Source organism: Carcharhinus amblyrhynchos, chromosome 12 (genome assembly GCF_965287045.1).
Source record: "Carcharhinus amblyrhynchos chromosome 12, sCarAmb.v2.hapA, whole genome shotgun sequence".
In the NCBI taxonomy this organism is placed as follows: domain Eukaryota; kingdom Metazoa; phylum Chordata; class Chondrichthyes; order Carcharhiniformes; family Carcharhinidae; genus Carcharhinus; species Carcharhinus amblyrhynchos.
The window spans coordinates 60,037,542-60,065,240 of NC_137335.1; positions in this window are offsets into that span (position 1 = coordinate 60,037,542).

Consider the following 27,699-nt stretch of genomic DNA (forward strand, 5'->3'; position numbering starts at 1 on the left):
ATGCTTGACAAATCTTTTGGAATTTTTTGAGGATGCAACTAGTAAAGTTGACTGAGGAGAACCAGTAGATGTGGTTTATTTAGATTTTCAGAAGGCTTTCAACAAGGTTTCACGTATCAGATGCAATGTAAAGTTAAAGCACATGGGATTGCAGCTAATGTCTTGAGATTGATAGAAAGCTGGTTAGCTGATAGGAAGCAAAGAGTCGGCATAAATGGCTCTCTTTCTGATTGGGAGTCAGTGACTAGTGAGGTTCAGCAGGGATCTGTGCTAGGACACCAAGTATTCATATTCGATATTAATGATTTTGAAGAGAGAACTGAATGTATTATCCCCAAATCTTCAGATGATACAAAGTTGGATAGGAGGATGAGCTGTGAGGAGGATGCACAGATGTTTCAATGTGATTTGGACAGGCTAAGTGTGTGGGCACCTGCATGGCAGGTGCAATATAATGTGGATAAATGTGAAGTTATCCACTTCGGTAGCAATAATAGGAAGACAGATTATTACTTGAATGGGTGTTAATTAAGAGGGGTGGATATTCAATGAGATCTTGGAGTCCTCATGCATCAGTTGCTGAAACTAAGTGCTCAGGTACAACAGGCAATAAAGGATGCAAATGGTATGTTGGCCTTCATAGTGAAAGAATTTAAGTATAGGGATTGGAATGTTTTGCTTCAAGTGCATAGGGCATTGGTGAGGCCATATCTGGAATATTGTGTACAGTTTTAATGTCCTTATTTGAGGAAGGATGTCTTTGCTATGGAGGGTTTGCAGCAAAGGTTTATTATGCTGATTCCTGAGATGGCACGTCTGTCATATAGGAGAGACTAAGTCGGTTAGTATTATATTCACTGGAATTTAGAAGAATGAGAGGGGATCACACAGAAATGTATAAAATTCTATTAGATTCGACAGGGTAGATTCAGTAAGAATGTTCCCAATAGTGGGAGAAGTCTAGAAGTAGGAGGTCATAGTTAAGGGACAAACATTTTAGAATTGAGGAGAAATTTCTTCACTCAGAGGGTGATAATGTATGGAATTCACCAGCACCAAATGTAACTGAAGGCAAAAAGTTGTGTGATTTCAAGAAAAAATTAGATCTAGCTCTTGGGACTAAAGGGATCAAGGGATGTAGGAGGAAAAGGGAGATCAGGATATTAAATTCGATAATCAGCCATGATCATAATGAATGGCAGAGCAGACTCAAAGGGCCAAATGCCTACTGCTGCTTCTACTTTGTATGTTTCTATTTTAGAGAGGAACTAATGGGCAAGTGACCATTTCCAGTAATTCGAAAGTGGACTGTGAATTTTAGGGTCTGTTCTCCATGAGTGCAATTCCTGTTTTGGCCGCTAAATCTCATGAGAGAGGGCCATAATGGGAATTGCGCCAGCAAGATTTCCCAGTGCTATGGTCCTAGGCTCTTCCAGATGATGCAGTCAAGTTCATGCCCTTTCAATTTGAATGAATTTAAATGTAATTAAACAGCTTTACACCATTGCTTTGGTCCATGTTGATGGACACTGGAGTGATTCCCACAGATTGGAAAACAGCAAATGTGATGCCACTGTTTAAAAAAGGAGGTAGACAAAAGGCAGGTAACTACATGCCAGTTAACCTGACTTTTGTAGCAGGGAAAATGCTTGAAAGAATTATCAAGGAAGAAATAGTGAGATATCTGGATATAAATTGTCCCATTGGTAAGACGCAGCATGGGTTCATGAAGGGCAGGTCATGTTTGACTAATTTGGTGGAATTCTTTGAGAACTTCACATGTGCAGTAGAAAATAGGGAACGTATGGATGTGGTGTATTTGGATTTCCAGAAGACATTTGACAAGGTGCCACACCAAAGATAAATGTGCACGGTGATACAGGTAATGTATTAGCATGGATAGAGGATTGGTTAATAACAGAAAGCAGAGTGGGGGTAAATGGGTGTTTTTCTGATTGGCGATCAGTGAATAGTGGTGTGCCTCAGGGATCAGTGTTAGAACTGCAATTGTTTACGATTTACGTAGGTGATTTGGAGTTGGGGACCAAGGGTAGTGTGTCAAATTCGCAGATGACACTAAGATGGGTGGAAGAACAAAGTGTCCAGAGGATGCTGAAAGTCTGCAAAGAGATATAGAAAATCTAACTGAGAGGTTAAGGGTCTGGCAGACGGAGTACACTGTTGGTAAATGTGTTGTCATCCATTTTGGTAGGAATAACAGCAAAATGGATTATTATTTAAATGGTAAAAAATTGCAGCATGCTGCTGTGCAGAGGGACCTGGGTGTCCTTGTGTAGGAATCTCAAGGAGTTGGTTTGCAGGTACTGCAAGTAATTAAGAAGGCAAATGGAATTTGATTCTTCATTGGTAGACAGATGGAGTTTAAAAACAGCAAGGTTATGTTGCAGCTGTATAAGGTGCTGGTGACACCACATCTGGAGTACTGTGTACAGTTTTGTCTCCTTACTTGAGAAAGGATATACTGGCACTGGAAGGGGTGCAGAGGAGATTCACTAGGTTGATTCTGGAGTTGAGAAGGTTGGCTTATGAGGAGAGACTGAGTGGATTGGGGCTATACTCATTGGAATTCAGAAGAATGAGGGGAGATCTTATAGGAACATGTAAGATTATGAAGGGAATAGATAAGATAGAAGCAGGGAAGTTGTTTCCACTGGCGGATGAAATTCGAACTAGGGGGCATAGTCTCAAAATAAGGGCAAGAAGATTTAGGACTGAGTTGAGGAGGAACTTCCTCACACAAAGGGTTGTGAATCTGCCCAGTGAAGCAGTTAAGGCTACCTCATTGTATGTTTTTAAGGCAAGGCTAGATAATTTTTTTGAACAGTAAAGGAATTAATGGTTATGGTGAGCAGGTGGGTAAGTGGAGCTGAGTCCAAAAAAAGATCAGCCATGACTTATTGAATGGTAGAACAGACTCGAGGGGTCAGATGGCCTACTCCAGCTCCTAATTCTTATGTTCTTATGTCAGATGCTTCCCTCACCACTGTGATGACACACTGGTGGGAATCACGACTGGTTTCTCTCCGTATCTGTGTGGGTTTCCTCCAGGGGTCCCGGCTTCCTCCCACAGTCCAAAGATGTGCAAGTTAGGTGGGTCGGCCACAGTGAATGTGTGGGTTTACAGGGAATGGGTAGGGTGATGGGCCTAGGTAAGATACGCTGTTAAAGAATTGGTACGGTCCTGATGGATACCTGATGCAGACCTTATTGTTTCATTTTAACTGGAGACACCAGAGACTATGGGCAATGAAACACTGGAGCAAGAATCGGATTTCCTGTGAACAACTGATAAAATATATTGTTGGGATTGTATTAATGGGAGCTTCACCATGCATTGAAACTGTGTTGTTATACACCTGAGTGTGCTTAACCCAATATTAGTTGTAGAAAAATGGCAAGTTCCACTCCACACATTGGTATTCTACATCTTGACAATGTTGTTTTTGACGTTACTATTCTTTGCCAGGAAAAACATGTGTTTGTTGTAAGTTATACAGTCACGGGTTGGTATTTGTTTCATCCGAAAATTCTTAGTCATCCCTCCCAGAACCTAAAGGAGTGTACCACCTCCCTCTCTTCCTTTAATGTAGGGAGCCAGCATATCTATCTTTATAAAAACAAATAACCAGTGTTGGTGCTGTCAGAATAAAGCACCTAATTCAGCTGCCTCGTAATATTCTTCTCATTCAGTTCTTTGGGTGTTACTGCAGCTCTGAAGAATTCAGCATTGCCGAGGGTTGTGAAATCAGTGGAATATGAAATTGAGCAGTCAATCACTTTCTGCCCATGATAAAAATTAACCCCGGGAATCAAAATAAACTCGATTTGGTACTGCTTGAAAACATACTATCGTTGCCTCGTACCTTGTTACCAGAGATGTTAATTTGATAAATAGTGAATAAAAGTCATCTACAGATTCATTGGTGTGTAACTCAGCTTGGTGAAATATGTTTTACATGTGATATTATGCTTGGGAGTGAAATAATCACTTAGGGCTCGATTAGTCTTATTGTGATTTTCATCATTTCCATTATCAAACCAATGAAATATACCTTGCAAATGTTTTCCCCCACAGTATAAAGGCATTTTTCGCTCACTTCTTCCACCATAAGGGAACTCAAGTGTTGATATTGTATAGGTCACATGAAGCTGAATAAGCAATGCCAGAGTTATAATTACTGGTAACATTGCATTTTCATTTATTTATTAGTGTCACAAGTAGGCTTACATTAATACTGCGATTAAGATACTGTGAAAATCCCCCAGTCGCCACACTCCGGCGCATGTTCGGGCACACGGAGGGAGAATTTATCACAGCCAATGCACCCAACCAGCATGTCTTTCAGACTGTGGGAGAAAGCTGGAGCACACGGAGAAACCCATGGGGTGACTGAGCAGACACCGCACAGTGATGCAAGCCAGGAATGAAACCTGGGATTCCTGGTGCTGTGAGGCAGTAGTGCTAACGACTGTGCCACCATTCTGTTGGACATGGGTAAATTGGGCACTGCTTAGTAATTTCTTGTGGGCAAAGAAACGCTTAGAGCTAAGCAGCTTGCGTCTAACATGCAGAAGATAATGTATCATAATATTCTGTTAAAATGTGGTGTTTGCTTTTATAAGTACTGTTTATTTCTGGACAGAAAATGTCCTTGACTGTTATAAACTTTACAAAGTTTTGACAGCAGACTCCTTCTTCTTGCCACAAAAGATTTCATGAAGACAATACAAGCAATGGTTTGAAACTCACTTAAACTAATGCAGATACTAGGTCAATGACACACTAAAGGTAATAATAGCAGTTATAGTATAAAGCTGACTAACACATGGTTCACACACTGTGTCACATAATGTTCCTCCACTGACCAATTTTGATTCACCTATTTGCAGTAGGAAACTGAAAAAATCCTCACGATTAAGAGCTTATATTGTGGTTTTTGTGGATGACTGGTGGTTAAGTGTTAATTGATTTTTTTAAAGGGAAAAAACATCCAGATTCTGATTACCTCATACCTGAGTCAGCAGAAGTTTCTTTTCACACCCTTCATCACAAATTGCCCGAGGTTACTTCAGTACAATGGGCTATTCTTTCTTGACATGGGTTTCATGGGCCTTTCGTTGTGGCGTGCTATGTTATGCTTCAAGAGGCTCAAAGCAATGTTTAATCTACTGTAACAAAAACATTTCTCATGGTACGTGGCGGTTCCTAAAAATTTATAATCTCCAGACCATTAATATAACAATGAGTGCTAGAGGTTAGTAAAGTTTTCCATTTGTATTGCTACGCTATGGCAACATGTAATGACTGGAACCATTTGCTGAGTATATAATTGTCCACTCAGAATGAATCATTAAAGAAACAAATTGCAAAAAGAAACCGATACAAGTTAAGCTAATCTTTATTTACCCCTTTCTTTTTTGGTTCAACATAAACAATGTACTTCAGTTGCCAAATATTAAGAGCTCTCAGGAATTTGTCTCCACACAAAGATTGTAAAGATTGTGCAAGGGATCTTGTGAGAGCTTTCAGAGCTTAATGTGCTTCTCAGCACTATGTCGCATTACTCCCTCTAACCCCATCGCAATGGTTAGCACTGCTGCCTCACAGCAGCAGAGACCTCCAGGTTCAATTCCCAGCTTGGGTCACTGTCTGTGCGTAGTCTGCACATTATCTCTGTGTCTGCGTTGTTTTCCCCTGGGTGCTCTGGTTTCCTCCCACAGTCCAAAAGACGTGCTGATTAGGTGCATTGGCCATGCTAAATTCTCCCTCAGTGTACCCGAACGGGCTCTGGAGTGTGGTGATTAGGGGAATTTCACAGTAGCTTCATTGCACTGTTAATGTAAGCCTACATTTGACAATAAATAAACTTTATAGTCTTACTGTGGTTCTCAGTAGAAGTAACTAATAATTCTGAAAACTATGGCTTTGAATTTTCTGTTCTCTTGCAAGCAGATACTTTTGACAGAGTAAGTGGCCTGCAGGCACCAGCCACACTCTCGGTGCAGATGTGATGGGCTAAATGGCCTTTTTCTGCACTGTAGGGATTCAGGACAGCATGGTGGCACACGTTTAGCATAGTGCCAGGGATCTGGATTTAATTCTGACCTCGGTCATTGTCTGTGTGGAGTTTGCATGTTGTCCTCATGTCTGCGTGGGTTTCCTCTGGGTGCTCTAGTTTCCTCCCACATCCAAAATATACAGGTTAGTCTGATTGGATATAGCAAATTGCCTCTTGGTGTTAGGGAAATATGTGGGGTAACAGGGATAAGGCCTGGGTGGGATTGTTGTCAGTGCAGGCTCGATGGGCCAAATAGCCCCCTTCTGGATTCTATGATACGATAGATAGCCTCTGGCCTGAATGACAACAAGTCACATGTGAATTCAGGCAAACAAAGTTAGAGGCCATTTTATCATGGGAGAATCCCTACTAAATCCAAAACATGTCTTCATCCAAAATTCCATCAAAAAGGTTAGGTGGATTGGCCATGATAAATTGCCTCTTGGTGTCAGGGGATTAATAGGAATAGAGCCTGGGTGGGATTGTTGTTGGTGCAGACTTGATTGGCCAAATGGCCAATCAAGTCTGCACTGCTGGGATGATTCTACAGATTCTGTGATTGGGACAGTAAGGTCCAATATAAGCACTTATTGTTCCTAAGAATTAACATCCACATATTCACCTTTTCTAATGGGAATAACTACATTACAATCTGGAATGGGAGCCATTGCTGAGATTTAGCCTTCTTTGTTCCAGGAAGACAATTGTACTGTTCTGTCCTAACCCAACCCATAGAACAACAAGAAATACAACATTCAATATGCCCGTGCTGGTATACAACAAGCAATGGCCTTAATTCCATGAGCCTACCATTTACCCCCCTTCCTTTCACCATCTACCAAACCCATCTTAGATATGGAGTGTGATCTTCCCAAACAAATTCTAAGGGCACGATCCTACCGTCTTGTCACACCAGTTAATTAGCATGGCGAGCTGGGAAGATAGCAGGGAGGATAAAAATCAGGTCCGCGCCTGGCACGAACTGGTTTGGTACCTTCCCAGGCCTGTTTTGCTGCCTTTTTGTGGACAGTTATAGTGTCACAGAACTAATGTTACATCACTGTTCAAGAAAGGAGTGAGGCCTAAACCAGGCAGTTGCAGGCCACTCAACCAAAGTGCTGGAAAGTTATTGGAAACTACTATCAAGGCACAGTAAACTATTATTTGGAAAGGCATGGGTTAATCAAGGAAGTCCATTAGGAATTAGTTGTATAGGGGAACCATGTCTGAATAAGTTGATTGAATCCTTTACTGGTTCAAAGAGGTATGAATAAGATCATGTGCAAGGTACTTGATAAAGTGCCACACAGAAGGCTTGTTATAAAAGTGGAAGGTCATGATATTAAGGGGAAAGTGACAATATGGATACAGAATTGGCTCAGCGACAGGGAGCAGACAGTATTGGTTAAGGATAGATGTTTTGCAGACAGAGGGCAGGGTGCTGGCAAAGGGTCAGTCTTTTACGCTTTTTAATTTCTATAATTAATTTAGATTTAGGTGCAGGAAGAAGTATCGATGAAGTTTGCACATGGTACAAAACTTGGCAATGTAGTAGGTATAAAGCACCAATAATAAACACTCATGTAATCAAATACAGAAAAACTGAACACTACAGTGCCAATTAACTCTCCTCCAGATACTCAACTCCATTCTATCTTGAAATTAAATAGATCGTTTAAAGCCTGACTATTAACAAAATCTAACATCTCCCTGTGACTTGGAGACTAACAATTTATACATTGTCAGCATAGCTGCCCTGGACGTTGTTCACAAGTTTTAAAAGATTACACCTTACAGTCCTACAGTGCAGAAGGAAGCCATTCAATGTATTGAGTCTACAACAACCACAATTCCACCCAGGCCCTATCCCGTAACCCCATGCATTTACCCTAGCTCGTCCCCATGACACTAAGGGGCAATTTAGCATGGCTAATCTAGTTAACCTTAACTTAACTTAATCTACTTAACCTTAAGACTTAATCTACATCTTTGGACTGTGGGAGGAAACCCGAGCACCTGGAGGAAACACATGCAGACACGGGGAGAATGTGCAAACTCCAAACAGGCAGTGACCCAAGCCGGGAATCGAACTAGGTCCCTGGAACTATGAGACAACAGTGTTAATGACTGTGCAACAGTGCTGCCCAATTCTTCCAACTAAGATAACCTGGGCCCCTGTTTAACCATTAACAGTCAAACTGTAATGACTTCAACGAGGTCCTTGAGTTGGATCTGCTAGAATATGAGCTCCTGAACTGAAGCCACTTAATTAGAACTAACTAAATGCTGCTTAATTAACTAACTGAATTCTGCTTAATTAGAGAGATCTACACAGGAAATAACGTGGAGTGTTTGAGTCACCAGCACTTGGGGTGAATGCTCTGTACTGTAAAGTACCAGCCTATATATTGCAAACTATTGTAAATAAATCAGTTTTGGTGAAAGGACACCGGTCTTTCAGAAGTTTCTTCACAAACCCACTCAAGCTTGTCATCAGGCAGAATTCAGGTCACGTGACTCTGTTCATTCCCCCATTTTACCATAAATTAAAGAGGCAACTGCACAACATGCCAATCTTACTAACTTCATATACATATAACACAATGAATGTGCAATTAAAAGCTCCCAGGACAATGAGGTTCTCATTCCGGTTGATTCCTCTGATCTGTTTACAGATGTTCCCTTCCATTTCCTAACCATAATGAGCCAGGGTGGGGGACATTCACAACCACAAAAGTGAAACAATTCCTTTGTTTCTCTTTGATCTCTTTAGTGATGTAAACTCTGTCTGAACTTCTTTATTTGTTCACATCAGTTCTCTTTACAACATGTAATCTCTCCATCACCAACATTGCAATTCTTTGTCCTTTCTTACCAATGCCGTCCCTCCTATATCCTGCTCCACTCCTTGATTTGAAGTGAAGTTTCTATTCAAGTTTAATGTTTGTTTATTAGTGTCACAAGTAGGCTTATATTAACACTGCGATTAAGTTACTGTGAAAATTCCCTAGTCACCAAACTCCAGCATCTGTTCGGGTTCACTGAGGGAGAATTTAGCATGGCTGATGCACCTAGCCAGCACGCCTTTCAGACTGTGGGAGGAAACCAGAGCACCCAGAGGAAACTCATGCAGACACAGGGAGACCGTGCAGACTCCGCACAGGCAGTGAGACCCACACAGACCTGAGCCGAGAATCGAACCCAGGCCCCTGGTGCTGTGAGGCAGCAGTGCTAACCACTGTGTCACAGTGCCGCTCCGCCCGCACCCCCCATTTGTGCTATTAAAGATATACCTTCCTGTGATGTAATTACTTATGATTCCCGCACTCTGAGCATTACAATGCATGCAATGCTTATTGTTTTCATTTCATATTTCTCCTTTCCCCTTGTTGACCCCTCCAAGCTAACACTTTAATACTTTGACCGTAATTTTACGCCCCCCTCCCCCCCAACCCGGCTCCCGGGACAGGTTTACTGGCAGCAGGGACAGCGCAAAATTGGCCCCCAGTGGGATCCTCTGGTCCTGCCAATGTCAATGGCAATATGTGTTGCTCAGTGGCCGCGCAGCTGGGGAACCTGCCACGGGCAGGATGTCCTCTATATCGGGACCAGAAGATCCCATCGGTGGGAAAATCCTGATCTTTTACCTTCCTCTTTTCCCTGGCTGTAATTGTTTTATCTGATTTACCAACTCAGCCACCTTTACCTTTTCTGCATGTTATCTTTTTTGCTAAATTTTTTATTCATATATATTTCACGTATGTGTCAATCCCGACTCAGTTGGTTAAAAGCAAAATACTCCAGATGCCGGGATCTGAAACAAAAGCAGAAAATGCTGGAAAAGCTCAGCGGGTCTGACAGCATCTGTGGAGGGGAGAATCGAGCCAACGTTTCAAGTCTGGATGACCCTTCATCAGAGCCCTAGACTCAAAACATTGGCTCCATTTTCGCTCCCCAGATGCTGTCAGACCTGCTGAGATTTTACAGCATTTTCCAGCTCAAATCATAGAATCCCAACTTAACATGGCCAGTGCACTTAATCTGCATATCTTTGGACTGTGAGAGGAAACCAGAGCACCTGGAGGAAACACTTGCAGACACAAGGAGAATGTGCAGACTCCACAGAGACAGTGACCAAGCCAGGAATCGAACCCAGGTCCCTGGGGGTGTGAGGCAGCAGTGCTACCCACTGTGCCATCATACCACCCATGACCATGACTCAGTTGTTATCACTCTCGCCTCTTGAGTCACAAGATTGTGTCTTTAAGTCCCATTCCAGGACTTGAGCACAATAATCAAAGCTAACACTTCAAGTGCAGTACTACAGGAATGCTTTGCTTTCAGAAGTGCCGTCAGTCGAAAGAGAGATTTGCTTTCTCAGGTGAATGTAAAACTTCCCACACCACGAGTTCAAAGAAGAGCGTAGGAACAATCCCTGGTGTACTGACCAATGTTTATCCCTCAATCGGAATCACAAAAAGGATTATCTGGTCGTTATCACCATTCTGTTTATGGAACTTTGTGTCCCAATTGATGGCCAGTCTTTCTGTATTATAGTAGTATCAGCACTTCTAAACTGTACTTCACTGACTATGTTGGTGAAAGGTATTATGCTAAATGTCCAAGTCTTGCTCTGGTTCATGCTGATGGGATCTTAAGGTCCTGCCGACAATGCATTCTCACATTGGTTTCTCAGTAGCAAGGGAGGCGTTCAACCCCATTGATAATGATGGGAGTGTAAAATCTCACTGCCAGTGAGTGCATGACACCTCCCACTGCTGTGAAACATGCCACAGAACGAGAGAAAACTCCCACTCCTCTCTTTTAATATCTATGCCTACTTAGGTCTACGTGCTCTTTCTGTTTGCTTTTCATTTTCTCTTTCTTTTTTCCTTTCTAATGAATCTACAATTCCCTGTTTGTTATTTTTTCCAGTTTATTTACTCCCTTTCCGCTCAGTGCCAGTGGGAGACCTTCCCACCTTCCCCAGAATTGATATCAATACCCCATAAAATGGAAACTGTCTTCTGACATTGTCCCTTAAGATTCCAATCTTATTATCCTTCCCTATTCTTGCGCATGGCCATTCGAGTATTTTAAGGATTAAGCCTCTGCTCATAGATTTATTTCCTGATTTCCAGAACTCCATGAGCTCAGCTTACGGTCTTTCTTCCCTTATCGTTGGCTCCCATATGGATCATGACCATTTCCACACTCAATTCTTCCTGATTTTTATACTCATTCCTGGTCTTTCGAATTTTTTCCTAGCATTTGCGAAGGCACAAAATATCCAGAAAAGGTGCTGTGAACCTCTCAAATGATAAATGGTTTATTAAATATCCTACCTGACTGCCGTGTACTGTATGTCCATTATAAAAGTAAGTTAACAGCAGAAATTAAAGTCAGAATCTCTTACATAAGGCACTTTCATCTGGAGCTTATCATATTGCTGCATCACTATTTCCTGCTTTAATATTGTCCAATGTTAGTAATACTGCACCATCAGCAGTTCAATTCATAGAATTGCCAATCATTGAATCCCTACAGTGCAGAAGGAGGTCATTCAGCCCATCAAACCTGCACCCACAACAATCCCATCCAAGCCCAATCCCCATAAAACTCACGTATTTATCCTGGTAATCCATGTCTTTACCCTAATAATCCTCCCAACACGAAGGTTCAATTTAGAATGGCCAATCCACCTAACCCCACGTCTTTGGAGTATGGGAGGAAACCAGAGCACCCGGAGGAAACCCACGCAGCCACGGGGAGAATGTGCAAACTCCACACAGGCAGTCACCCGAGGCCAGAATCAAACCCAGGTCCCTGGCGCTGTGAGGCAGCAATGCTAACCACTGTGCTGCCCAATATTCAATATCTTTTTTAATTTGTATTACTTTTATAGGCTGGGCTGCTACTGCTGATGTTAATGCTCCCGTGGGTTAAAGTGGTGGGGGGTATTAACAAAGTTACATAGGTGTTTGTCTACTGAGGATATCGGGGGAGGCGAGGGCCTAGTGATATTATCGCTAACCTATTAATCTAGAAACTCAGCTAACGGTCTGGGAACCTGGGTCAAATCCCATGACAGCAGATAGTGGAATTTGAATTCAATTTAAAAAATCTGGAATTGAGAATCTACTGATGACCATAAAACCATTGTCGATTGTTAGAAAAACCCATCTGGTTCACTAATGTCCTTTAGGGAAGGAAATCTGCTGACCTAATCTGGTCTGGCCTCCAGAGTCACAGCAATGTGGTTGGTTCTAAAACTGCCCTCTGAACAAGGGCAACAAGTGGTACAAGAGTTAGCACTGCCACTTCACAGTTCTAGGAACCTGGGTTTGATTTTTCAGCTTGTTCAGTGTCTGTGCGGGAGTTTGCACATTCCCTTCTTTTCTGTGTGGGCTTCCTCTGGGAGCTCCAGTTTCCTCCAACACTTTCAAGAGGTTGATTGACCATGCTAAATTGCCCTTTAGTGTCCCAGGATACGTAGATTAGAGGAATTAGCAGGGTAAATATGTGGGGTTCAAGGCATAGGACCTGGGTGGGATTGTTGTCAGTACAGGCTCCATGGGACAAATGGCCTTCTTTGGCACTGTAGCATTTCTATGACTCTATGAACCAGGGATGGGCAATATTTGCTAACCAGCCAGCGATGCCCATGTCTCACAAATGAATAAAAGGAGCATTGCATCAACTGTGGCATACTGAAAACCAGGATCTCAGACACATTTGTTTGAATATGGTTTGACCAGGTAAGAGTGATCCTTGTGTTCCCATGTGCAGGAGTGATCCTTGTGTTCCCATATGCTTTGTAACCTTGCACAACCAGCAGCAGAATTCTCAACCAAGTGCTATGAGTGATGCGGTTGCAATATCCTCCAAATCCAGTGACTGGAATGGTGCTCCTACAGCAGAGCTTACTCCCAAGTCAACATTCCCAACTTATCACTCAAAACCAGCTCCACTGTATGCAGTGGGTTCACATGTTTGACACTGGGCTCCATAGGTATTGCTCTACTCGGTTGTGGCAGGACTGTCCCACAAGGCCAAAGCTTTAATGGTGTCCTCATAACATCTCTGAAGAGGTCAAACAGTCGCACAATACATGGGAGCCCCTGGCTTGTGACTGGCTGAAATGAAGGAGGTTTAATTGGAATGCAGGGAGTACATCGAGAAACCTTGCTAGGAGCACGGGAAGGTGAAGTCGAGGGAAAGGGCCCACAAATACTCAAACATCTCACCCAGCAGTGGAGGGTGAGAACAATGGGAAACCTCGCTGATAGCAGCGGGATTGGAAGATTGCACGCCGGCCAGTGGTGAGCTGTTTCCCCCACAGTTTGCTTCTGATGGCCCAAGGACTCCCTAAAGGAAGGTTCTGCATGGCAGCAGCCCACACAGTAAAAGTTGGCGAACTACCCGCCTTGTCTCTGCCTTTCCCTGTCACATGTAAAATAGCTTTCATTCGCCACTTCAGGGCCTCAATACTTCCAGGGACAGACAGGCTGTGTGATGCCTTACCCAATCCCCAGTGATATTAGAGATAGATTGGGGTTGTTCGGAAGACAGTGAGAAAGCCAACTATTTTATTTTACCAGCTCCTTTGCCTTCAAATTCACTGTCAGGGTGGGTGGGGGGATGGAAGATAAAACACAAAATGTTAGTTGTGCCGGTGTACAATAAGAAAATACAACATTCGCAACTTGACTTGTTTATCCTTGATTTCTGTACAGCCAGGGGCTCCCATGTATTGTGCGAATGATTATTGCCTTGCTCTTTTCCATCGTTGGATTTTTTTTGGGACCCAGTTTTAACTTTGTCTTCGCAAAAGAGGTTGATTCATGGCTGGTCTGAACTTTGGACGGAATACCAGAGAATAAATTGTTATTGAATACCAATTGAATACCAGAGAATAAACTGTGGGCAGCTCAAGTGGCCTATCATCATAGGAATGATAATTTCAGCAGCTTGTTCAGCATGAGAAACCAACACAGCGGGGTCCAAACTTGATCTCAACCAATACTGATCGATGTTCACTTCCCTACAGGGGTCTGACAGTAGCAGGGACAATGGCCTACTCTTAATTGATTTTATTCCTTTCTAGTAGGCCGTGCTTTGATCTTTTATTTTATTCATTCGCGGAATGCGAGCCCCACTTCAAGATCAGAATTTATTGAAAATCCCTAATTAGACTTGAGAAGTGTGCACCTTCTTGAACCACTTGAGCCCAAGTGGTGTAGATATACCCATGGTGCTTTTATGGAAGGACTACCTGGAATTTGACTCTGCGGCAGTGAAGGAACGACGATTAGTTCCAGGTCTGGATGGTTTGTGATTTGGAGTGGAGTTTGCCTCTGGTGGTCTTCAGATGCAGATGCTGCCATTAGTCTTCTATGTGGTCAAGGTCAGAGGTTTGGGAGGTGCTGTCGAAGAAGCCTCGGCGAGTTGTTGCAACCTATCTTGTAGATGATACACATGGCTGTCACCGTGTGTTAGTGATGGAGAGAGTGAATGTTCAGTGTAGCGTATGAGATGCCAGTCAAGAGGGCTGTTTTGTCCTGGATGGTGCCAAGCTTCTTGAGTGTTGCTGGAGCTGTATTCATCCAGGGAAACAGAGAGTATTCCATTATAGTCCCGACTTGTGAACAGACTTTGGGGAGTCAGGAGGTGAGTTACTCACTGTAGAATTCCCAACCTCTGACCAGCTCTTGTGACCACAGTATCTATAGGCTCGTCCAGTTCAGTTTCTGGTCAGTGGTACTCCCCAGGATATTTATAGTAGGTGATTCAGTGCCAATAACTCCATTGAACATGAAGGAGGAGATGATTGGATTCTCTCGTAGAGATGGGCATTGCCTGGCACTTACGTGGCTCAAATATTACATCTTTGATTTGATGTGATTTGATTTTTTATTGTGACATGTATTAGTATACTGAGGAAAGTATTTGCTGTCTCACATGTGCTGGCTCAGCCAAGCAGCTAATTCAGTCCAAAAAACTCATCAAACTTGAAAATTCTGTTTGTGCAGCTCAGAACCATCTCTCCCTTTACAGCTTTTATACTAAGCAAGTTGTGCAGTGTTAAAAAAATGCCATTCACGTACAAATTTAATTGTTACAAATTATTAGCACTTAAAGGTTAAATGTCACACACATTGACTTTTATGGACTATCTTTAATGCTACAGCATGCTTTCAGTGTGGTAAAATTGAGAGGAGGCAATGACCTAGTGGTATTATCGCTGGACTATTAATCTAGAAATTCAGTGAATGTTCTGGGGACCCGGGTTCGCATCCTGCCACAGCAGATGGGGGAATTTGAATTCAATAAAAAATATCTGGAATTAAGAATCTAATGATGACCATGAAACCACTATCGATTGTCAGAAAAACCCATCTGGTGCACTAATATTCTTTAAGGAAGGGATAATGAAGGAGAAGCGCTCCAAAAGCTTGTGCTACCAAGTAAACCTGTTGGAATTTAACATGGTGTTGTGAGACTTCTTACTTTAAGGAAGGAAATCTGCTGTCCTCACTTGGTTTGACCTAAATGTGACTACAGAGCCACAGCGATATGTTTGTCTCTCAACTGCCCTCCAAGGGCAAGTAGGGATAGGCAATAAATCTGGCTGCCCAGTGACACCCATGTCCCACGAATTAATATAAAAATTATCAAAATAATTCCATATAAACAAGTATCCTTAATGTGTCTCCAAATTCTTCAGGCACAGTCCTTTGACAGAAACCAGTTTGCAATAAGTAACAGATCTATAATAATGCTGCTGAAATGATTTTTCTATTTTTTATGTTGACCCAAGAGCCAGGGCTTTGTTTTTTGTCCAAAACAAACTTGAGCTTCTCTCTTTTATTAATAACTTGGCACCGTGTCTGAGAACCATGGAGCAGGGATCGTGAAAGGCTGCGTATGCCTCAGATGTGATTACTGACGATAAACGCAGAACATTGTGTGACTATCTGCTGCAGCCCACTGATTCATTAGCCGAGACTCTACTTTTAGTTGCAAGCCAACTTTGATGGAGTAAAACCTGAAATAAGTAAATCTCTAGAAGGTAATGAGGGAGTTGGCGACTGACTGTTCACCGTACCATGGAGTGCACTCAACACATTCTGAAAATCCCAAGGCCACAAAGATTGTCTTCAGCAAGTCTGGCTTTCATTTTTGTTATAAATTCCATTGCTGTACTTGCAAGCGCAGATAAATATAGAATTTCACTCCCATCAGGGCAGTAATTCAACTTTTGAAGACTAAATGCAACGTTTGCAGAGCTGTTGACATTAGGGAAATAGTAAGAGTGAGATTTATTATCAAAAGGACCAAGACAGGTCGTTAACCCATTTAAACACGCAGAGCTGTGTTTATTTTTTAGAATAAAACATTTGAAAATAGGTCATATCTTTAAACCAAAAATGGCCAAAAGAGTGAGAACTGACAGGTCAGCATTTCTTCTACTAATCTTTCATCTTCAAATTCACTTACTCAATCTGAGTGAATTGAATGTAATTTTTAAATTATATTTCAAGCTGCAATGACTTACATGTGCTGATATTGACACAGATGAGCTGATTACTGTGCAAGAAATAAACAGAGGAGTACGATCATGATGCATAATATCAAACTGAATGTTCCCATTCTGTCTATCCTGACCACTGTTTGTATGAGGTCTCTGTTAAACTAGAAACTAGCAAAACATCTGGTCCCAATGTGACTAGATTATAATATCTTTAGCAGCAATCTTTTGCACATGTATGGGTATTTATCCTTTGGGTTTCCTCTGTTACCTTCCTCATATTTCTCTCCCTGACTTGGCTGCTGTCACAAGGACCAACAGCAACTGAATGTTTAACCTACTGATGACTTCTGAGGTATTTTCAACCATGGTGGACTAAATGACATAGAACATAGAACACTACAGCACAAACAGGCCCTTCGGCCCACAAGTTGCGCCGATCACATCAATACCTACCAATCCATAGACCTATCTATAACCCCCAATCCCATTAAATCCCATACACTCATCCAGAAGTCTTTTAAAAGACCCCAGCGAGTTCGCCTCCACCACCACTGACAGCAGCCGATTCCATTCACTCACCACCCTCTGAGTGAAAACTTACCCCTAACATCACCTCTGTACTTGCTTCCCTGCACCTTAAATCTGTGTCCTCTCGTAGCAACCATTTCAACCCGGGGAAATAGCCTCTGAGAATCCACCCTATCTATTCCTCTCAACATTTTATAAACCTCTATAAAACGACGATACATCATTCTGCGTATTTTATTTTCCATGTATTGTAATTTACAGATGGATTTACAAATTTACACTTTTATTCGTATAGGGTGGCACGGTGGCACAGTGTTACTCTGCTACCTCACAGCGCCAAGGACCCAGGTTCGATTCCAGTCTTGGGTCACAATCTGTGTGGTGTCTGCACGTTCTCCCCATGTCTGCGTGGGTTTCCTCTGGATGCTCCGGTTTCCTTCCACACTCCAAAGATGTGTGGGTTAGGTGGATTGGCCACGCTAATTTGCCCCTTAGTGTCAGGGGGATGAGGAGAGTAAATGTGTGGGGTTACGCGGATAGAGCCTGGGTGGGAATGTTGTCAGCGCAGGTTTGATGGGCTGAACGGTCTCCATCTGCACTTTAGATTCTATGATTCTTGCACATCTTACTCATCCTGCTGGTGTCCTTCCATTTATCTGGAGATTCTGTGAAATCAGAAAGGATTTTTATATAGGCACCTTATGTAAAATCATAGATGAGGATAAATTGAGGTAATTTGACCCATTGTGCCTCTAGATTTGCCTGACCAATCAATTATTCCCAAACTCCTGCCTTTACACCATAGCTCTGTAATGTTCCCCATGATGTGGAGATGCTGGTGTTGGACTGGGGTAAGCACAGTAAAAAGTCTCACAACACCAACAGGTTTATTTGGTAGCATGAGTTTTTGGAGGAGTCTCACTCCTTCTTCGGATGAGTGAAGAGTTGTGTTCACAAACCGGGCACATATAGACACAAACTCAATTTACAAGATAATGGTTGGAATGCGAGTCTTTACAGGTAATCAAGTCAAAAAGGTACAGACAATGTGAGTAGAGAGAGGGTTAAGCACAGGTTAAAGAGACGTGTATTGTCTCCAGCCAGGACAGTTAGTGAGACTTTGCAAGCCCAGGCAAGTCATGGGGGTTACAAATTGTGTGACATGAATCCAAGATCCTGATTGAGGCCGACGTTATACTTGGCTATCAGTTTCTGCTCAGCGATTCTGTGTTGATGTGTGTCATGAAGGCGCCGTTGGAGAAAGCTTACTCGAAGATCAGAGGCTGAATGCCCGTGACTGCTGAAGTGTTCCCCAACAGGAAGAGAACAGTCTTGCCTGGTGATTGTCGAGCGGTGTTCATTCATCCATTGTCGTAGCATCTGCATGGTCTCCCCAATGTACAATGCCTTGGGACATCCTTTCGTGCAGCGTATCAGGTAGACAACGTTGGCCGAGTCGCATGAGTATGTACAGTGTACCTGGTGGGTGGTGTTCTTTCGTGAGATGATGGCATCCATGTCGATGATCTGGCATGTCTTACAGAGTTGCTGTGGCAGGATTGTGTGGTGTCGTGGTCACTGTTCTCCTGAAGGCTGGGTAGTTTGCTGTGAAAGCTAGTGGCTTGTGCTACCAAATAATCCTGTTGGACTTTAACTGGGTGTTGTGAGACTTCTTACCTAGTTTGCTGTGGACAATGATCTGTTTGAGGTTGCGCAGTTGTTTGAGGGAAAGAAGTGGGAATGTGGGGATGACCTTGGTGAGATGTCCGTCTTCATTGATGACATGTTGAAGGCTCTGGAGAAATTTTGTAGCTTCTCTGCTCCGGGGAAGTACTAGATGACGAAGGGTATTCTGTCTGCCATGTCCTGTGTTTGTCTTCTGAGGAGATCAGAGCAGTTCTTCACTGTGGTGGCTCGGAACTGTCGATTGATGAGTCGAGCGCCATGTCCTGTTCTTATGAGACAGCATCTGTAGCTGTCTGTTGCGATCCTCCTCATCTGAGCAGATCCTGTGTACGGACGGCTTGTCCACATGGGATGGTTTCTTTAACATGTTTAGGGTGGAAGCTGGAGTATGGAGCATCATGAGGTTATCCGTGGGCTTGCGGTAAGTGAAATGCTGAGGTGACCGTCATGGAGATGCATGTGTCCAAGAATGCAACCGATTCCAGAGAGTAGACTATGGTGAGTCTGATGGTGGGATGGAACTTGTTGATGTCATCATGCAGTTGTTTCAATGATTGTTCACTAGGAGTCCAAAGGAAGAAAATGTCATCGATGTATCTAGTGTGTAGCGTCGGTTGAATGTCCTGTGCGGTGAAGAGGTCTTGTTCAAACCTGTGCATAAAGATGTTGGCATATTGAGGTGCGAATTTGGTCCATATGGATGTATCTGGATGAAGAACTAGTTGCTGAAAATGAGGACATTGTGGTCCAGGATGAAACAAATGAGTTGTAGAATTGCATTTGGAGATTGGCAGTTGTTGGTGTTGAGTACTAAGTCAGTTGCAGTAATGCCATCGTTGTGGGGGATGCTGGTGTCGAGCGCCGAGACATCCATTGTGACGAGGAGTGTCCCTGGTTCAACTGCTCCATGTGTGCTGAGTTTCTATAGGAAGTCCGTAGTGTCACAACAGAAGGTGGGGGTTCTAAATACAATGGTTTCAGGATGCCCTCGACGTAGCCGGAGAAGTTCTCACACAGGGTTCCATTGACTGATACGATGGGACGGCCGGGTGTGTTGGCCTTGTGTATCTTCGGGAGGCAGTAGAAATCTCCAACGTGGGGAGTACTCCCCACGTTGGAGATTTCTACTGCCTTCCAAAGATGAGAGCACGGAGGGTGCTCTGAATGTCCGGATGTTCCCCATGCATTGAGTTTGCTCCCTTGACCCTTTAAGATAGTGCCCTCCAGGTCAGAATAACGCTCTGCAGAACAATAAAATTTTCCTCATCGCACCCTCTTGTTTCTTTTATTTTTGCATCTTAACTTGGTCACTTCCAGTTATTGGGAGACTTAATGGCTGCAGAACCCATAAGCAAGTAGCTCTTGCCAAATTTAAGGTCACGGCCCGATTTAAGTTTGCTGCCTTTGTTTCTTGGCAGCTGGCAGCAAGTCTATCGGATAACCTGCCCTGGGGTTGCTCTGTGTGCCTTCCCGAGCGGGAAGCCAACCAGAGGTGGACAGAGGCAATTCCACCAGAAGGCCCCGAGGGAGGGTTGCTTGGGCATGGGCAGATTCAGCCATGAGGGGGCTGGAATTCAGGTTAAGTCATTGGCAATTGGGTCAACTATTTGCAAAGGTGATTGGGTTGGAAGATGGGGGGGCAGGGGCGTCGCACACAGCCATTGAGTCAGGTCCTTGGGCGGTGTGGCAGGTGTGGAGGAAGTGAGTTGCAGATTGGGGTGGGGGTGCGATCCAGACATTGGGGTTTTGATTGCTGATGTGGGAATTAAGATTAGAAACATCATATCATGGGGATGTGGGGGGAGATCTAATCACAGGAGGTGGGAAAATAAGTAAGCTTGAGAGGCATGGGGAGAGCACCTGCTTCTGGCCCACTAGCTGCGCTAGAAATGTGTTTGCCTGGTGGATCTGGCCCCTCTCACAACCCTTGATTGCCTGAAACTCAGGAAAGCAGGATTGCAGTTGGCAAAAGTTGTTAACCCGAAGGCTCATGGATTCAATAATAATTTTAGTCATGGGCCCACCCTCTGATAGAAGGTTCGTCAGCCACACGGGATCTCCCTCTCTCCACAACTGCCTGTCTCGCCAACCCCACCTTCATTTAAATCAGAAGTGGAGGTGAGTTGAGGGTCAAACGGCAGATTTTTAAAAAAATCAACCTCCCTTCCCATTGGCCCCCGTACATCGTAAAGGTGTAAAATTATTGCCCATCTGCCCTTTCGGAGGAGTTACATAAAGCCGCAGGGCCGCAACAGCTGACATACATTCCTCCATTTCTAATTAGTCTTGTGGTTACCCTGGCATGTGCATAACCATCGATTTAGGTCAGTGAAGGAAAAGCCTATTGAAGGTCCTTTCGATTCTGGACAGAAGGCCGTGTTTTGGACGAGATGCGTTGCATTTGAAATAGAATGAATGCAGCAACAAATGGCGTTAACTGGAACGTGGACGATGCTGTTGAAGAAATTAGAGCCGCTAGGGACATTCTGGTAAGTGTTTACCTACAAACATTCAAGTTCCTGTTCAGTGAAGTACATACTCAGGCTAATCAGACAAACATGATTCTGTTCCTTTAGCTGACTCCAATCCTTAGTAAATATTTGCACTGGCCATAGCCCCATTTGTTTATAGGCCATTTGCAGATTCAGGCTCATTAGAAAGTCTTGGTCAAGTATGTTATTACACACAAAGCTTCTCTGTATTTCCTACAGTGTGTTTGACTATTGCACCACCGCTTGGCATTTCTGGACAGCTTTCCTTGTTGAAAATAAACTACATTTATTTTACATTATAATCCTTCTCATAAAGATCTGGGACACATAAAGCTCCTACTATGAGTTTATCCAAAGCCTTGGCTGAAAGCATTTAATGCCTGAGGTACAGACTTGTATTTATCTTTTGGTGATAGATCAAGTCTAGGAAACTGTTATTTGGCAACATGCATTTTACAGGTGTAGACTTTCTGACCGTTCTCTCCATGGTGGTGCCAGCAAGGGCTGTGGGAATATGGTTCAAGTGGTTGGGTGACTATGGTTGCAAGTACATATCCCACCTGATTCCTTCAGCCCTCTGCTTCCTGGATGGACTGTTTCTCTGTACGGAGGCCTCTTGCACAGATGGGCAGCACGGTAGCACAGTGGCTAGCACTACTGCTTCACAGCTCCAGGGACCTGGGTTTGATTCCCAGCTTGATTCACTGTCTATGTGGAATTTGCACATTCTCCTCATGTCTGCGTGGGTTTCCTCCTGGTGCTCCAGTTTTGTCCCACAACCCAAAGATGTGCGGGTCAGGCTGATTAGACATAGAAACCTTGCAGCACAGAAAGAGGCCATTCGGCCCATCGAGTCTGCACCGACCACAATCCCACCCTGGCCCTACCCCCATATCCCCACATATTTACCCACTAATCCCTCTGACCTACGCATCTCAGGATGCTAAGGGAAATTTTAGCATGGCCAATCAACCTATTGATTGAGTCTGCATGTTAGGGGAATTAGAACTGTAAATATGTGGGATTACAGGGATGGGACATGTTGTTTAGAAGAATGAGATGTGATCTTCTTGAAACATACATGATTCTGAGGGTAGATGCTGAGAGGAAGATTCCCCCTGGAGGAACCCCTGGACACAGTTTTGAAATAAGGGGCCTCCCACTCAAGATGGAGATGAGACAAGAATTTCTTCTCTCAGAGAATCATTAGTGTCTGGAATTCCTACCCAAGTGAGCAGTGAGGGTTGGGTCATTTTTAGACAAATTTTTGTTTGACAAGGGAGGATTATGGGAGACAGTCAGGGAAGTGAAGTTACGGCCACAATCAAATCAGCCATGATCTTATTGAATGGCAGAAAAGGCTCGAGGGGCCAAATGGGTCTAACCTTCTCCTATTTCCTATGTTCTTGTGTCAGAATCATTACAGTTCATACACATACAAAAAAAAACAGAATAAAATGTCCACCTCTTCCATCAATAACCATGACCACACAAAAACCACAAGCCACCCCGAGTGAAACATAGAAACTCTTGGAATGGTGGTAACCCCTGTACCTCTTTGTATTGGGTCACAAAATGGCCCCACAGTTTCTTCTGATCTGCTGTAGGATACCTTGGAGCTAATGTTTGTGTTTTCCAGCGTATCTATTGTCATTTGAAAGGTCAGAGAAAAACGTTTCTGCTCTGTTTAAATTGGCATCGGAGAACTATAACCTGGTGTGGTGTGACCTCTCACCTTGTCCACACAGATAGATAACCAAGGCTGGAATTGAACCTGGATCCCTGGCGCTGAGAGATAGTGATGCAAACCACGATGCCACCATACCGCCATCATACTGTGTGTAGCTGCGCCATATCTGAATGGGGTTGGCTGATGGAGCAGACATTTTTGGTATATGCTTGTGTGAACCCTACTGCCACTTGATTTACTGTGAAATACGCCTTGCTTCCTCTTAGCATCTGAATGGATGATACAGTTAATCCTTGTGGTTATTTGTGAGTCATTTATATTGCTGTTCATCTCACCGCTTTCACGTCCTCAGTAGCATTATGTACCAGGGCAGAAGATGTCCTTAAACCGTCCGGAATCATCCCTCCAGATTTCCATCTCCCTCAAGTAGCAGTGGCATAATGGGTCGCCATACAAAAATTATACTCTATCTTTGAGCCGGTCACTTGCATCTTTTTATGTGTATGATGATTCCCCAATTAAATATCATGATGGCACAGTGGTTAGCACTGCTGCCTGACAACGCAAGGGACCCGGGTTCGATTCTGGCTTGGGTCGCTGTCTGTGCAGAATCTGCATGTTCTCGCTGTGTCTGTATGGGTTTCCTCTGGGTGCTCTGGTTTCCTCCCACAGTCTGAAAGACATGCTGGTTAGGTGCATAGGCCATGCTAAATTCTCCCTCAGTGTACCCAAACAAATGCCAGAGTGTGGTGACTAGGGGATTTCACAGTAACTTCATTACAGCGTTAATACAAGCCTACTTGTGACTAACAAATAAACTTTTAACTTTACTTTTATGTCCCCAAAATGGTTGGATTGAGGATAGGCACATCATAGTATAATAGAATCACTACAGTGCATTCAGCCCATCGAGTTTGCACTGACTTTGAAAGGATAACTTACCCTCACCCGCCCAATCCCTTGTATATTTGTATAAGTAGTCAGTAATGGCCTGTACTTCGGGGAAACCTGCCATTTAAAAAAAAACAGTGAATTTACAGAGGGCGGCTTTCCATGGGAAAGTGCGGAAACTGGTGTCAGTGCATCTGTCAACTGCTGCAAGCACTGGTGAACTGTTGATTAACTGTGTTGACATCTATTCCCTGAAGTGACTTGGAATAATTCAAAGATGTAAATGCTCAGGGCTCCATCAATCATGTCCGAAAGTCAAGCTGAAACATGTGACATAACTCTGTGAGTGCTTCACCGGTGAAGGGGTTACGGGGGACGGATCTCTTCAGGTACCTGCACTCTGAGCTATGGAAGACATGGTTTGGAGATGCCGATGTTGGACTGGGGTGGTCACAGTAAGAAGCTCAGCAATCTGGTTTTGTGAGCCTTCCTACTCGCCGTACAGACACTGTTCCTTGTGTAAGGATAGCCAAGAGGAATCTGCCTACGTGTTAAAGTTAGAAGAGCGGTCTCTCATACTTCTCCCATTATTTGTCCTCTGATAAAGGAGGAAAACAACCGAGTAGTCAATGTGTCTTGAATTTCAACTAAACTGCGTTACTTAGAAACGCAAAGCAGTAAGACACTTGATAAGAAGGATGGGAAAACTCACTCATGTCGCACAAACCTAAAATGCAAAATTGCAGTGAGGAACAGTATTATGATTTTTGTTCACAGATGCCTTTTCAAGATTACAAGCACTCAAAGATCACACGTACCTTTTCAACATTACTCATTTGTGTTGCAGGATTACGCAGCATACTCCCACTGAGTAACCCAGGGAGTCAACTTCACTGTAATTTGAATGCTATTCTTGAACTATTCATGAGGAAAAAGAAAAGTGCAGCAATAATTTTCACACTATTCCCAGGTTCCTGTTCATTGGTTTTGTGCTAGTGTCACTGGCTTCAATGGATCAGAAGATCAACCCCTTTAGGTTTCGGACTGTATCTGACCACATGACCTGATAGCTGCTTAAGAATCTGATCATTGGGTTAAAGATGATTAAACTGATTGACAAAAGGTGATTCCAAAATTAAGTCAAATCCATAAAAACGTTTGAATGTCATTGTTGACGTGCTGAATTTGTGCAGTGGTGATTTTTTTTTTATTCATTTGTGAGACATGGGGTATCGCTGGCTGGCCAGCAATTATTTCCCAACCGTAGTTGTCCCTGGAAGGAAGTTGAGAGTTGCTGTGGGTCTGGAGTCATGTGTGAACCAGACCAGGCAAGGACAGCAGATTTCCTTCCTTAAAGGGACATACATTAGTGAACCTGATGGGTTTTTCCAACAATCGACAATATTTCATGATCATCAGCAGATTTTTAATTCCATTTTTTTAAAGATCGAATTCTAATTCCACCATCTGCGTGGCGGGATTCAAACCCAGGTCCCCAGCACATTAGCTGAGTTTCTGGATTAATAGTTGAGTGATAATACCACTAGTGCACCACGTCCCTTACAGTTCCGTGGAAAAGAATGGGATTCCTACACACCAGAAGGAGGCCATTTGGCCCATCTAGCCTGCACTGACAACACTCAGGTCCTATCCCTGTAAACTCCCACGTATTTACCCTGCTAATCCCCCTGACACTAAGGGGCAATTTAGCATGGCCCATGAGCTGAACCCGCACATCATTGGACTGTGAGAGGAAACCAGAGCACCAGGAGGAAACCCACGCAGACACAGGGAGAACATGCAAACTCCCAGCTGCTCCAATGTAGTTTTACTCCTCTAGATGTCTGTGTTACATTCATGTGGCTGACCCAAGTCCCATGAAGATAATGTGGCAAAGTGAAATCCTTGCAGGATTATATTTCGCCAAGACAGTTGTGCGCACTTATTTCACAGAAGCAAAAGCGAAAATGTAACAGAATGTCAGAAATCAGAAATAAAAGGAGAAAGCGCTGGAAATGCTCAGGAGAAGGAGAAGGGTCATCAACCTTCGATGTTAACTCTGTTCCTTTGTCCAGGCCTGCTGAGTGTTCCACACATTTTCTCATATTTCTGAAGCTATATTTATTGCTAAAATTAAATGTTTCCGTTCAGATATGATTTCTCAGATTGAATCTGATTAGACCTCCAGTTACAAACATTTCAAGGTATTTTACTTTTCACCCAAGAAAGCACGTGCGCATCTGATATGAAGTTTCTTTTGATCCAAATGCAAGGAACCAGAAGATCTCATTATTTCATACAGCAGTATGGACTTGCTACAGAAACCCTATCATAGTGAGATTCACAAGTCTGAGGTTTAACCTTTAGAAATGTTTAGAAATGTTCTGTATTCTTGTCATCTTTATAACTGGAAAGTTTAGATTCTGTTAATTGTATAACCCTGCTTGGTTATCCTTTCAGTACATGTACAGAGAAATTGCAATTCCTACAATTCTGGTGAGGTGTACTGGCCGTACTAAATTCTCCCTCCGTGTACCTGAACCGACGCCAGAGTGTGGGGACTAGGGGACACAGTAGCTTCATTGCAGTGTTAATGCAAGCCTACTTGTGACCCTAATAAATAAACTTTTTTAAAAACTTTAAAATTCTATGAACCTGTTGCTACTGAAGAATTCAAACTAAAACTTTGCAGTGACCGGGATTTAACTCCGATTCCACCCCCCCAACCCCGCCCCCGAACATGGCATGGTGAGATTCCAGTGGCAGATGTCAGTCACCATTGGCAGTGTGGTCAGTTGCACAGTTGGTGACTTTCCAAGTGCTGTAACCAGTGAGCCCGTGCAAAAATGACATTGCCTTTGGCGGGACCGGAAAATCCTCCGCTGCTGGAAAACCCACCCACGGCCGGGGAGGGGAAGAGCAGAAAATCCCAGCCATTGTCCGTAAAAGAAAATACAAAATTTTTTTTTAAATGATTTATTCAAACGAACTACCATAGAATGAAACATTCAGCAAAGGAATGAAATGTTAAATACTGCAATAGTCGGTGCAAAAGATCATGAGAAGTCGGGAAAAAAGAATCTACTTCTGCATTAATATGTTAGCAGTTACAACGTGGGGTAGAATTTTCCATAATGGGATTTTTCCCTCCTGCCAGTCAATGGGCTTTTGAATGGCTCACCGCATTTTCCATAAAATTCAGCCCAATGTGTCTCTGATGTTTGGGTTGTACATTAGCAAATTATAAATTCAAAGCCTACTCCAGGGTTGAGCAATGTAAACTGACAATCCAGTCCATGACTGAAGGAATGCAATAATGTTGGTGGTGACATTCTTCAGATCAACTATTAAATTGAGGCCGTCTGCCCAGATGGATTGTTTAATGATTCTATTTGAAGAAGAGCAGAGAGTTCACTCAGTTGCCTGGCCAACATTCCTTCCTCAATCGACCTGGCCAAATTCAAATCAACTGGTCATTCATCACCCAAATGTTTGTGAGGCCTTAAAATGGACAAAACAACTGCTGCAAGGGTCCACATAATAGCAGTCACCACTTTATTCTTTTTAAGTACTTTTTTATTCATTGATGAGACATAGGAAGCATTTATTGCTCATCCCTAGTTGCCCGAGGGCAGTTGAGAGTCCATAAGACCATAAGATATAAGAACTGAATTAGGCCATTCAGCCCATCGAGTCTGCTCCGCCATTCAATCATGGCTGATTTGATTCTCATCCCTGTATTAGGCCATTCGGCCCACCGATTCTGCTCCACCATTCAATCATGGCTGATTTAATTCT